Raw genomic sequence first — 15,006 nt, 5'->3', positions numbered from 1 at the left:
ACTGGTGTGCACTGGCTCCTCCCTCTGCCCCTCCTCCAGACCTCAGTTAGAATCTGTGCCCGGACAGAGCTGGGTGCATTTTAGTGAGCTCTCCTGAGCTTGCTAATAAGAAAGTATTTTAGTTAGGTTTTTTATTTTCAGAGAACTTCTGCTGGCAACAGACTCTCTGCTACGTGGGACTAAGGGGAGAAAAGCAAACCTACTAACTGCGGCTAGGTTGCGCTTCTTAGGCTACTGGACACCATTAGCTCCAGAGGGATCGAACACAGGAACCTAACCTTGGTCGTCCGTTCCCGGAGCCGCGCCGCCGTCCCCCTCGCAGAGCCAGAAGACAGAAGCCGGCGGGTTGAAGCAAGAAGACGTCAAAATCGGCGGCAGAAGACTCCTGTCTTCATATGAGGTAGCGCACAGCACTGCAGCTGTGCGCCATTGCGCCCACACTAACCCACACACTCCGGTCACTGTAGGGCGCAGGGGTGGGCGCCCTGAGCAGCAATTGATTACCTCCTGGCAAAAAAGCAGCATATATACAGCTGGGCACTGTATTATGCATGAGCCCCCGCCATTAATTTTACACAAAATCGTGGGACAGAAGCCCGCCGCTGAGGGGGCGGGGCCTTCTTCCTCAGCACTCACCAGCGCCATTTTCTCTCCACAGCTCCGCTGAGAGGAAGCTCCCCAGGCTCTCCCCTGCAGACTCACGGTAGAAAGAGGGTAAAAAGAGAGGGGGGGGCACATAAATTTAGCGCATTAATCATATATACAGCAGCTACTGGGTAAACACTAAGTTACTGTGTGATTCCTTGGTCATATAGCGCTGGGGTGTGTGCTGGCATACTCTCTCTCTGTCTCTCCAAAAGGCCTTGTGGGGGTCCTGTCCTCATATAGAGCATCCCCTGTGTGTGTGGTGTGTCGGTACGCGTGTGTCGACATGTTTGACGAGGAGGGCTATGTGGAGGCAGAGCAGGTGCAGACGTGTCTCCGCCGACGGCGCCGACACCTGATTGGATGGATATGTGGAAGGTGTTAAATGATAATGTAAACTCCTTGCATAAAAGGTTGGATAAAGCTGATGCCTTGGGACAGTCGGGGTCTCAGCCCATGCCTGATCCTACAGCGCAGAGGCCGTCAGGGTCTCAGAAGCGCCCACTATCCAAAATTGTTGACACAGATATCGACACGGATTCTGACTCCAGTGTCGATGACGATGATGCAAAATTGCAGCCTAAAATGGCTAAAGCCTTCTGCTACATGATTATAGCAATGAAGGATGTATTGCACATATCAGAGGTAAACCCTGTCCCTGACAAGAGGGTTTATATGTATGGGGAGAAAAAGCAAGAGGTGACTTTTCCCCCTTCACATGAGTTAAATGAGTTATGTGAAAAAGCGTGGGATTCCCCCGATAAGAAAGTGCTGATTTCCAAAAAGTTACTTATGGCGTACCCTTTCCCGCCAACGGACAGGATGCGCTGGGAATCCTCCCCTAGGGTAGATAACGCTCTGACACGCTTATCTAAGAAGGTGGCCCTGCCGTAACAGGATACGGCCTCCCTAAAGGATCCTGCCGATAGGAAGCAGGAAAGTATCCTGAAGTCTGTTTATACACATTCAGGTACTCTACTGAGGCCGGAGATTGCGTCGGCCTGGATGTGTAGTGCTGTAGCAGCATGGACAGATAATCTGTCTGAGGAACTGGATACCTTAGACAAGGATACCATTTTACTGACCCTGGGGCATATAAAAGACGGTATCCGTTCACATGGTCGACCATGTTATGGTCGACAGTCATTAGGTCGACCACTATTGGTCGACATTGACATGGTCGGCATGGACACATGGTCGACACATGAAAGTTCGACACATGAAAGGTCGACACATTAAAAGGTCGACATGCATTTTTTAACTTTTTTTTCTTTTGTGGAACTTTTCCATACTTTACGATCCACATGGACTACGATTGGAACGGTAAAGTGTGCCGAGCGAAGCGGTAGCGGAGCGAAGGCACCATGCCCGAAGCATGGCGAGCGAAGCGAGCCATGCGAGGGGACGCGGTGCACTAATTGGGGTTCCCAGTCACTTTACGCAAAAAACGACACCAAAAAAAGTTAAAAACTCATGTCGACCTTTTCATATGTCGACCTTTCATGTGTCGACCATGTGTCCATGTCGACCATGTCAATGTCGACCAATAGTGGTCGACCTAATGACTGTCGACCATAACATTGTCGACCATTCATACCGGAACCATAAAAGACGCTGTCCTATATATGAGGGATGCCCAGAGGGACATTTGCCTACTGGGCTCTAGAATAAATGCAATGTCAATTTCTGCCAGAAGGGTCCTGTGGACTCGGCAATGGACAGGTGATGCCGACTCCAAAAAGCACATGGAGGTGTTACCTTACAAGGGTGAGGAATTGTTTGGGGATGGTCTCTCGGACCTAGTTTCCACAGCTACGGCTGGGAAGTCAAATTTTTTGCCATATATTCCCTCACAGCCTAAGAAAGCACCGTATTACCAAATGCAGTCCTTTCGATCACAAAGAAGCAAGAAAGTCAGAGGTACATCCTTTCTTGCCAGAGGCAGGGGTTGAGGAAAGAAGCTGCACCATACAGCTAGTTCCCAGGAACAGAAGTCCTCCCCGGCTTCCACTAAATCCACCGCATGACGCTGGGGCTCCACAGGTGGAGCCAGGAGCGGTGGGGGCGCGTCTCCGAAATTTCAGCCACCAATGGGTTTGCTCACAGGTGGATCCCTGGGCTATACAGATTGTGTCTCAGGGATACAAGCTGGAATTCGAAGTGATGCCCCCTCACCGTTACCTCAAATCGGCCCTGCCAGCTTCCCCCATGGAAAGGGAAGTAGTGTTAGCGGCAATTCACAAGTTATATCTCCAGCAGGTGGTGGTAAAGGTTCCCCTCCTTCAACAGGGAAGGGGATACTATTCCACTATGTTTGTGGTACCGAAACCGGACGGTTCGGTCAGACCCATATTGAATTTAAAGTCCCTGAACATTTATCTGAAAAGATTCAAGTTCAAAATGGAATCGCTCAGAGCGGTCATTGCAAGCCTGGAAGAGGGGGATTTTATGGTGTCTCTGGACATCAAGGATGCTTACTTGCATGTCCCCATTTATCCACCTCATCAGGAGTACCTCAGATTTGTGGTACAGGACTGTCATTACCAATTCCAGACGTTGCCGTTTGGGCTCTCCACGGCACCGAGAATATTTACCAAGGTAATGGCAGAAGTGATGGTGATCCTGAGAAAGCAAGGAGTCACAGTTATCCCAAATTTGGACGATCTCCGCAGGCGAGGTCCAGAGAGCAGTTGCTGATCAGCGTAGCACACTCTCTGAAAGTGTTACGACAACACGGCTGGATTCTGAATATCCCAAAGTCGCAGCTGATTCCTACGACGCGTCTGCCCTTTCTGGGCATGATTCTGGACACAGACCAGAAGAAGGTGTTTCTCCCAGCGGAGAAGGCTCAGGAGCTCGTGACTCTAGTCAGAGACCTCTTAAAACCGAAACAGGTGTCGGTGCATCACTGCACGCGAGTCCTGGGAAAGATGGTGGCATCGTACGAAGCCATTCCCTTCGGCAGGTTCCATGCAAGGACCTTTCAGTGGGATCTGTTGGACAAGTGGTCCGGATCGCATCTTCAGATGCATCGGCTGATCACCCTGTCCCAGAGGGCCAGGGTGTCTCTTCTGTGGTGGCTGCAGAGTGCTCACCTTCTCGAGGGCCGCAGGTTCGGCATACAGGACTGGGTCCTGGTGACCACGGATGCGAGCCTCCGAGGATGGGGGGCAGTCACTCAGGGAAGAAACTTCCAAGGGTTGTGGTCAAGTCAGGAGGCTTGTCTGCACATAAATATCCTGGAACTAAGGGCCATATACAACGCCCTGAGTCAAGCGGAGCCTCTGCTTCGCAACCAACCGGTGCTGATTCAGTCAGACAACATCACCGCAGTGGCTCATGTAAACCGCCAGGGCGGCACAAGAAGCAGAGTGGCGATGGCGGAAGCCACCAGGATTCTTCGTTGGGCGGAGAATCACGTGCAAGCACTGTCAGCAATGTTCATTCCTGGAGTGGACAACTGGGAAGCAGACTTCCTCAGCAGGCACGACCTCCACCCGGGAGAGTGGGGACTTCATCACGAAGTCTTCACTCAGATTACAAATCGATGGGAACTGCCACAGGTGGACTTGATGGCATCCCGTCTCAACAAAAAGCTACAAAGGTATTGCGCCAGGTCAAGAGACCCTCAGGCGATAGCTTTGGACGCACTAGTAACACCGTGGGTGTTCCCGTCGGTCTATGTGTTTCCTCCTCTTCCTCTCATACCCAAGTGCTGAGAATCGTAAGAAAAAGAGGAGTGAGAACAATACTCATTGTTCCGGATTGGCCAAGAAGGACTTGGTACCCGGAGCTGCAAGAAATGCTCACAGAGGACCCATGGCCTCTGCCTCTCAGACAGGACCTGTTGCAACAGGGGCCCTGTCTGTTCCAAGACTTACCGCGGCTGCGTTTGACGGCATGGCGGTTGAACGCAGGATCCTAGCGGAAAAAGGCATTCCGGATGAAGTTATTCCTACGCTGATAAAGGCTAGGAAGGACGTGACAGCAAAACACTATCACCGTATATGGCGAAAATATGTTGCCTGGTGTGAGGCCGGGAAGGCCCCTACAGAGGAATTCCAGCTGGGCCGGTTCCTGCACTTCTTACAGTCTGGAGTGACTGTGGGCTTGAAGTTGGGGTCCATAGAGGTCCAGATTTCGGCCCTATCCATTTTCTTTCAAAAGGAACTGGCTTCTCTTCCTGAAGTTCAGACGTTTGTTAAGGGAGTGCTGCATATTCAGCCCCCTTTTGTACCACCAGTGGCACCTTGGGATCTCAACGTGGTGTTGGGTTTCCTGAAATCCCACTGGTTTGAGCCACTTAAGACCGTGGAGCTAAAGTATCTCACGTGGAAGGTGGTCATGCTATTGGCCTTAGCTTCGGCTAGGCGTGTGTCAGAATTGGCGGCTTTGTCATGTAAAAGCCCCTATCTGGTTTTCCATATGGACAGGGCAGAATTACGGACTCGTCCGCAATTTCTGCCGAAGGTGGTGTCATCTTTTCATTTGAACCAACCTATTGTGGTGCCTGCGGCTACTCGTGACTTGGAGGATTCCAAGTTGCTTGATGTAGTCAGGGCTTTGAAGATCTATGTAGCCAGGACGGCTGGAGTCAGGAAAACTGACTCGCTGTTTATCCTGTATGCATCCAACAAGCTGGGTGCTCCTGCTTCAAAGCAAACCATTGCTCGCTGGATCTGTAACACGATTCAGCAGGCTCATTCTGCGGCTGGATTGCCGCATCCAAAATCAGTGAAAGCCCATTCCACAAGGAAAGTGGGCTCTTCTTGGGCGGCTGCCCGAGGGGTCTCGGCATTACAGCTTTGCCGAGCAGCTACTTGGTCAGGTTCAAACACATTTGCTAAGTTCTACAAGTTTGATACCCTGGCTGAGGAGGACCTTGTGTTTGTCCATTCGGTGCTGCAGAGTCATCCGCACTCTCCCGCCCGTTTGGGAGCTTTGGTATAATCCCCATGGTCCTTACGGAGTCCCCAGCATCCACTAGGACGTTAGAGAAAATAAGATTTTACTCACCGGTAAATCTATGTGTCGTAGTCCGTAGTGGATGCTGGGCGCCGGTCCCAAGTGCGGACTTTCTGCAATACGTGTATATAGTTATTGCTTAATAAAGGGTTATGTTATGTTGGCATCCATTGTTTGATGCTCTGTTGTTGTTCATACTGTTGACTGGGTAAGTTTATCACAAGTTATACGGTGTGATTGGTGTGGCTGGTATGAGTCTTACCCTGGATTCCAAAATCCTTTCCTTGTAATGTCAGCTCTTCCGGGCACAGTTTCCTTTACTGAGGTCTGGAGGAGGGGCATAGAGGGAGGAGCCAGTGCACACCAGTAGTACTAAATCTTTCTTAGAGTGCCCAGTCTCCTGCGGAGCCCGTCTATTCCCCATGGTCCTTACGGAGTCCCCAGCATCCGCTACGGAGAAATAGATTTACCGGTGAGTAAAATCTTATTTTTTCTACTTTATTATATATTTTATATATTATTTTAGATTTATATAGACTGTAAGCTCCTATGGGGCAGGGACTGATATGGATGACGTGTTCTATATACAGCACTGCATTTATTTGTGGTACTATATAAAGAAACAATAATAAATATGCATGTATATCATGAACATATTATCGCGCCTCTAATTTTTTTTTTCAGGTGGACCATGTCCATGATTGAATTGTGAGGTCATCAGCTGTCATCCTTCATCTCTTCTGGGCTTCTGCGAGGTGATCTTTACTACAAAGCATACTCTGAAGATAGAACTGCAGGAGTAGTTAACCCAAGACAGGTAATTAATATTATTATTAATTAAAGAAAACGCTCAGGCTAGACTTCAGTTCTAGACCTATAGAGGCGTGGTTATATGTTTCTGGTGTACATGGATATTTAATAGGTATGTTTTCTAGTAGGTGAAAATTTTCATTTTCACCTACCTTTGTAGAAATGTAAGGATAATAGGCCCGTTAGTGCGAAATCACCCTGCCAAAATGCAACACAGTTTGTGTTTGAGCACTTGTGTGTTAGGATACCTGCAAGGACATATTTATATAACACTGTGGGGGTAGGTTTTCTAAGGTACGATTTATCAAAACTGGCCTTGATGGTGACCTTGATAAACTGTGTCTTATTGGGGTGTGGCCTGGATGGGCATGGAGTAAGACGTAAGTCTTACTGCTTTTCAGCCCGATAACTCTGTTTATCTATCCTGTTGCCACCGAAAGACTCATCCATTTTTTTTTTTTGTGCAAGCGTGTGTCTACCTGCCACTCTATACTGACCAAGGGTCTCCTCCAGCTCCAGACTGCTGGTCGCCATCTTTCAGGGCTCTTCTGCTCAGGCTTGGACTGGGCTGTGAATGGGTATTTAAGGTAATCCCTGGTGGTCCCATGAAAATCATAGCCACGTCCTCTACCGCCGGAGGGCGATGCCTAGTTGAGGTCACTGGGGTGGTTCATTATAGCAGGCTGCACAGTGCAGCTGCTTGCCGGGCAGTCATCGGGCCGTTGACTGACGCGGCTGATGGCTGTGGATGGTGGGATCAGTCTCTGTTCTGCCAATCACCCCACTTGCACTGGGCTGTCTGGCCTTATGTGTGTGTCTATACATATATATATATATATATATATATATATATATATGTGTGTGTGTGTGTGTACTATTTATGTATTTGTATAATATGTATAGAGTGTATATGTTTATGTATACTATGTATGTGTATACTATGTATTGTTATGTATACTATGTATATATATGTTACGTTCAGCATTTCAGTTGCTATGTCATGTCACATCTCAGCATGCCTTGCCACAGTTTTGCTGTTAGAGCAAGCTGTAACTGTAGCACGGCATACTGGGATGTTCAGTTCCATAGCAACTGGAGTCCTGGACATTGCCTACGCCTGCTGTATATGTATGCATACTGAGTCTGTGCACATATACAGATGGAGCCGCGCTCATCTAAGGTGGCTCCACCGCAGGCGTGCACTCCCGGCGTGACTAGGTGATCTGTCCGCCTAGCCCCGCAGGAGTGCACAGAGACACTCGCCCATTCTAGTGAACGGGGCGCTTCTCCCTCACGGAAGCGCGCTCGCCCCAGATGGAGACGCTCTCCCATTCTAGTGAATGGGACGAGTCTCCGTCACGGACGCGCGGACGGAGATGCTCTAGCGATAGGCGCGCCCAGGCACAGACGGAGCCATGATTAGCGTGGCTCCACCTGTACTGTAAGTATGTATATGTACACTATGTTTAGGTATGTTTATGTACTGGTCACACCCTTTCAGCAGGCCCCTGTCATTGCATTCCCCTGTGGGCCCTTTAGGACCCAGTCTGACACTGCCTCCTCTGACCGAGAAGGTCTCTCTGGCTGTTTGGTCCCCCCTGATGGTGGACAGTCTCCCCCTGGGTCCTGCTGTTGCCTGTGCCAGTGTTGCTCTTGATCCCCTATAGTGTCGTGTCGCTGCACGATTCTCCTGCAAGCCGCAGCCTTCTTGGATCCTGAGCTCTGCTCCAGAGCGCTTCCGTGTACTGTGCCGGGTACCATTGCTCCGCTGAGCTGCTGGCTTGAGGGATATCCTCTACCGTCTGGCGGCTCCTGATTGCGGCTTCCTCTATGGTGACTGCTGCTGTTCTGTGGCTGCGCTTGCATTGGGGTTCTGTTCTGCTGACCTGCTCCTGCCTGCTTGTCGCTTCTCTGCTGCTGGTGTCTTCTGTCTGTTTCTATTTTGATTGCCGTATAATGGGGGTAATTCAGATCTGATCGCTAGGGTGCGTTTTTTGCATCCCTGCGATCAGGTAGTAGCCGCCTACAGGGGGATGGGGAAATCGCTGTGCAGGGGTGCGATGCATGTGCAGGAGAGCTGCACAAACAGAAATTTGTGCAGTCTCTGCACAGCCCAGGACTTACTCTTCCAGCGTGATGATCGGGACCGGTACTGACGTCAGAAACACTCCCTTCAAACGCCTGGTCCCTCCTGCGTTTTTCCGGCCACTCCCTGAAAACGGTCAGTTGCCTCCCACATATGGCCTCTTCCTGTCAGTCACCTTGCGATCGCCCGTGCGATCGCTTTTCTCGCACATCCCCATTGCTGCGGAGCGACGCGCCTGCGCATTGCGGTGCATACGCATGCGCAGTTCAGACCTGATCGCAGGCTGTACGAAAACACAGCCTAGCGATCAGGTCTGAATTAGGCCCAATGTGTCTGTGGGGCCCTGGTGACTGCTGTCCCGCTTTCTCGCTCCTGTGATACTGGACACCCTGATCTCCTTGAGGTCTGCTGGTGTTATGCTGTCATTATTTCCTTCTCTGTTGATCTAGTCATCCCAGTCTTAGGGGTATATGCAATTGCGGTCGAATTCCCGAAATTGTCGAATTTCGGGACTTTTTGGCAAAAAAAAAAAAAAAAAAAATCGTCAATGCAATTCAGTACTTTCCGTCAAAAAAACGGACTTTCAAAATTCGACTTTTTGAAATTTGACTTTTGTCAAATTCGACTTTTCTGCAATGATACAAGTGCTGCAATTCGACTAAAGTATATTCAATTGAAGTTTGGAAATTCGACAACAGTGCTTTTAGACAGTAAATTCGACATTTTCAATCCGCCACACTTTGGTGGGTGAAACTAATAAAAAAAATTTAAAACATGTTTTTTTTTTGTTTTTTTTATTGATAATAGCATATCTATTTATATTAGAAGGGATTAGGTACTTGGTTTGTCTTTTTTGGAGGCACAAGTATTATTTCTATATTTTTTAAAATTATATATATATATATATATATATATATATATTTTTTTTTAGATGGAATGGTAAAATTCAGAAAAAAATGGCGTGGGGTCCCCCCTCCAAAGCATAACCAGCCTCGGGCTCTTCGAACTGGTCCTGGTTCTAAAAATGCGGGGGAAAAATTGACAGGGGATCCCCCGTATTTTTAAAACCAGCACCGGGCTCTGCGCCTGGTGCTGGTGCAAAAAATACGGGGGACAAAAAGAGTAGGGGTCCCCTGTATTTTATACACCAGCATCGGGCTCCACTAGCTGGACAGATAATGCCACAGCCGGGGGTCACTTTTATACAGTGCCTTGCGGCCGTGGCATTAAATATCCAACTAGTCACCCCTGGACGGGGTACCCTGGGGGAGTGGGGACCCCTTCAATCAAGGGGTCCCCCCCCAGCCACCCAAGGGCCAGGGGTGAAGCCCGAGGCTGTCCCCCCCATCCAAGGGCTGCGGATGGGGGGCTGATAGCCTTGTCAAAATTGAAAGAATATTGTTTTTTCCAGTAGTACTACAAGTCCCAGCAAGCCTCCCCCGCAAGCTGGTACTTGGAGAACCACAAGTACCAGCATGCGGGAGAAAAACGGGCCCGCTGGTACCTGTAGTACTACTGGGGAAAAAATACCCAAATAAAAACAGGAGACACACACCGTGACAAGTACAACTTTATTACACACTGCCGACACACACATACTTACCTATGTTGACACGAAGCAGTCGGTCCTCCTCTCCAAATAGAATCCACGGGTACCTGAAAATAAAAGATAATTATACTCACCTGATCCAGGGTCCAGAGATAAATCCACGTACTTGTCAAAACAACAAAACGAACACCCGACCAGCGGACTGAAAGGGGTCCCATGTTGACACATGAGACCCCTTTCCACGAATGCAGACACCCCCGTGACAGCTGTCACAGAAGTGTCTCTTCAGCCAGTCAGCGAGTGCAACGTCCTTGCACTCTGCTGATTGGCTCTGTGTGCGTCTGAGCTCAGACAGCGCATCGCAAAGCCTCTCCATTATATTCAATGGTGGGAACTTTGCGTCAGCGGTGAGGTCACCCGCGGTCAGCCGCTGACCGCGGGTAACCCCACCGCTACCCGCAAAGTTCCCACCATTGAAAGTAATGGAGAGGCTTTGCGATGCGCTGTCTGAGGTCACACGCGCACAGCCAATCAGGTGAGCGCCACGGAAGTAGCGCTTCCTGATTGGCTGAAGGGACCTCAGTGACAGGAGTCACGTGGTGTCCCGGCATTCGGGGAAAGGGGTCTGATGTGTAAACATGGGACCCCTTTCAGTCCGGCATGGTCGGGTGTTCGTTTTCTTTTTTTAACAAGTACGTGGATTATCTCCCGGACACTGGATTGAGGTGAGTAATTTTTTTCACAGGTACCCCGGATCGTCGGAGACTGTGGCAGTCGGCGGGTCAACATAGGTAAGTATGTGTGTGTCGGCAGTGTATAATAAAGTTATGCTTTCACGGTGTGTGTCTCCTGTTTTTATTTGGGTATTTTTTTTCCAGTAGAACTACAGGTACCAGCGGGCCCGTTTTTCTCCCGCATGCTGGTACTTGTGGTTCTCCAAGTACCAGCTTGCGGGGGAGGCTTGCTGGGACTTGTAGTACTACAGGAAAAAACAATATTCTTTAAATTTTCACAAGGCTATCAGCCTCCCATCCGCAGCCCTTGGATGGGGAGGACAGCCTCGGGCTTCACCCCTGGCCCTTGGGTGGCTGGGGGGGGGACCCCTTGATTGAAGGGATCCCCACTCCCCCATGGTACCCCGGCCAGGGGTGACTAGTTGGATATTTAATGCCACGGCCGCAGGGCGCTGTATAAAAGTGACCCCCGGCTGTGGCATTATCTGTCCAGCTAGTGGAGCCCGATGCTGGTGTCAAAAATACGGGGGACCCCTACTCTTTTTGTCCCCCGTATTTTTTGCACCAGAACCAGGCGCAGAGCCCGGTGCTGGTTTTAAAAATACGGGGGATCCCTGTCAATTTTCCCCCCGGATTTTTAGAACCAGGACCAGCTCGAAGAGCCCGAGGCTGGTTATGCTTTGGAGGGGGGAACCCACGCCATTTTTTTTAGGGTTTTTCTTGTTTTTCCCCGTTTTTTTAAATCGCGGCAAAATCCGGCAAATCGGCCGTTTTTCGCCCGCGGGACTGTCGAATCCGTTTTCCATTGAATATGGTGAATTTCGGCAACCACTTGCCGAAATTGGACGGTCGAATTGTGTCGAATTAAAAAACGGCGATAATTTGCCGCGATTCGCCGCTAATTGCATATACCCCTTAGTTTTAGTGCTATTCTATAGAGTCCTGCTCCTGATACTTACCTGCTGCAGTCTGGTTGTCGTTTGCTTGAACCGTTCTCTTCACTCGTTCGTCTGTCTCGCTGGCTCTGTATTTCCGTCTTCAGTTCAGTGTGACCCTATGTAGCTCCTGCCTATACCTTCAGTCTCCTGTTCCAGTTATCCTATGGATTTTTGCTATCACCTGCTCTGCTGATTTGGTCATCCCAGTCTCCTTTCAGGGCTACCCTGTGCAACTTTTCTGTTCTCCTACTGTACATTCGCTGTTCCTTCTGACCATGCTATGGAACAGCTTCTCCAAGCCATTTTCCACTTTTTTAAAATATGCAGAAGATGGGGGATGGGTCTGGTGAGCCCGGGTACTGTTTTTCTGTCCTGGATGACTTTGGTGTCACTGTCCCTGACCAGTTGATCTCCTTGGTCTCTTACTTAATATACTGGCCCAATCTTCTGGGATGTTTTGGGTCACCTTTGCTGCAATAGCTTTCACCTGGTTGAACTTTTTATGTTCTGTTTTATTTTGATGTTTTTGTATTCTGTTTTGATTTGAGTGCACATGCGCTGCTATTGGTTTTTCCTTACTCTGTTATGGCTTTTATCTGTACGTTATGCTCTTATATTTTACTTGAATGTTTATGTATGGTCCACTCCTGTTTACGTGTGTATGAATTTTCCCAGTATGTATAGTTTTCTCCCAATATTTTTTATTATATTTTTAGAGATATATTTTTGTATAGATTTATATTTTTTTTATATATAGTATATATTTTATTTTTCTACTTTATTATATATTTTATATATTATTTTAGATTTATATAGACTGTAAGCTCCTATGGGGCAGGGACTGATATGGATGACGTGTTCTATATACAGCACTGCATTTATTTGTGGTACTATATAAAGAAACAATAATAAATATGCATGTATATCATGAACATATTATCGCGCCTCAAATTTTTTTTTTCAGGTGGACCATGTCCATGATTGAATTGTGAGGTCATCAGCTGTCATCCTTCATCTCTTCTGGGCTTCTGCGAGGTCATCTTTACTACAAAGCATACTCTGAAGATAGAACTGCAGGAGTAGTTAACCCAAGACAGGTAATTAATATTATTATTAATTACCGATAACGCTCAGGCTAGACTTCAGTTCTAGACCTGTAGAGGCGTGGTTATATGTTTCTGGTGTACATGGATATTTAATAGGTATGTTTTCTAGTAGGTGAAAATTTTCATTTTCACCTACCTTTGTAGAAATGTAAGGATAATAGGCCCGTTAGTGCGAAATCACCCTGCCAAAATGCAACACAGTTTGTGTTTGAGCACTTGTGTGTTAGGACACCTGCAAGGACATATTTATACAACACTGTGGGGGTAGGTTTTCTAAGGTACGATTTATCAAAACTGGCCTTGATGGTGACCTTGATAAACTGTGTCTTATTGGGGTGTGGCCTGGATGGGCATGGAGTAAGACGTAAGTCTTACTGCTTTTCAGCCCGATAACTCTGTTTATCTATCCTGTTGCCACCGAAAGACTCATCCATTTTTTTTTTTGTGCAAGCGTGTGTCTACCTGCCACTCTATACTGACCAAAGGGTCTCCTCCAGCTCCAGACTGCTGGTCGCCATCTTTCCGGGCTCTTCTGCTCAGGCTTGGACTGGGCTGTGAATGGGTATTTAAGGTAATCCCTGGTGGTTCCATGAAAATCATAGCCACGTCCTCTACCGCTGGAGGGCGATGCCTAGTTGAGGTCACTGGGGTGGTTCATTGTAGCAGGCTGCACAGTGCAGCTGCTTGCCGGGCAGTCATCGGGCCGTTGACTGACCCGGCTGATGGCTGTGGATGGTGGGATAAGTCTCTGTTCTGCCAATCACCCCACTTGTACTGGGCTGTCTGGCCTTATGTGTGTGTCTATACATATATATATATATATATATATATATATATGTGTGTGTGTACTATTTATGTATTTGTATAATATGTATACAGTGTATATGTTTATGTATACTATGTATGTGTATACTATGTATTGTTATGTATACTATGTATATGTATGTTACGTTCAGCATTTCAGTTGCTATGTCATGTCACATCTCAGCATGCCTTGCCACAGTTTTGCTGTTAGAGCAAGCTGTAACTGTAGCACGGCATACTGGGATGTTCAGTTCCATAGCAACTGGAGTCCTGGACATTGCCTACGCCTGCTGTATATGTATGCTTACTGATTCTGTGCACATATACAGATGGAGCCGCGCTCATCTAAGGTGGCTCCACCGCAGGCGTGCACTCCCGGCGTGACTAGGTGATCTGTCCGCCTAGCCCCGCAGGAGTGCACAGAGACACTCTCCCATTCTAGTGAACGGGGAGCTTCTCCCTCACGGAAGCGCGCTCGCCCCAGATGGAGACGCTCTCCCATTTTAGTGAATAGGGCGGGTCTCCGTCACGGACGCGCGGATGGAGATGCTCTAGCGATAGGCGCGCCCAGGCACAGACGGAGCCATGATTAGCGTGGCTCTACCTGTACTTTAAGTATGTAAATGTACACTATGTATAGGTATGTTTATGTACTGGTCACACCCTTTCAGCAGGCCCCTGTCATTGCATTCCCCTGTGGGCCCTTTAGGACCCAGTCTGACACTGCCTCTCCTGACCGCGAAGGTCTCTCTTGCTGTTTGGTCCCCCTTGATGGTGGACAGTCTCCCCCGGGGTCCTGCTGTTGCCTGTGCCAGTGTTGCTCTTGATCCCCTATAGTGTCGTGTCGCTGCACGATTCCCCTGCAAGCCGCAGCCTGCTTGGATCCTGAGCTCTGCTCCAGAGCGCTTCCATGTACTGTGCCGGGTACCATTGCTCCGCTGAGCTGCTGGCTTGAGGGATATCCTCTACCGTCTGGCGGCTCCTGATTGGGGCTTCCTCTATGGTGACTGCTGCTGTTCTGTGGCTGTGCTTGCATTGGGGTTCTGTTCTGCTGACCTGCTCCTGCCTGCTTGTCGCTTCTCTGCTGCTGGTGTCTTCTGTCTGTTTCTATTTTGATTGCCGTATAATGGGGGTAATTCAGATCTGATCGCTAGGGTGCGTTTTTTGCATCCCTGCGATCAGGTAGTAGCCGCCTACAGGGGGAGGGGGAAATCGCTGTGCAGGGGTGCGATGCATGAGCAGGAGAGCTGCTCAAACAGAAGTTTGTGCAGTCTCTGCACAGCCCAGGACTTACTCTTCCAGCGTGATGATCGGGGCCGGTACTGACGTCAGAAACACTCCCCTCAAACGCCTGGTCCGTCCTGCGTTT

Source organism: Pseudophryne corroboree, chromosome 6, assembly GCF_028390025.1.
Source record: "Pseudophryne corroboree isolate aPseCor3 chromosome 6, aPseCor3.hap2, whole genome shotgun sequence".
Taxonomy (NCBI): domain Eukaryota; kingdom Metazoa; phylum Chordata; class Amphibia; order Anura; family Myobatrachidae; genus Pseudophryne; species Pseudophryne corroboree.
The sequence above is the reverse complement of the archived record's forward strand: the minus strand, read 5'-3'. Positions refer to the sequence as shown.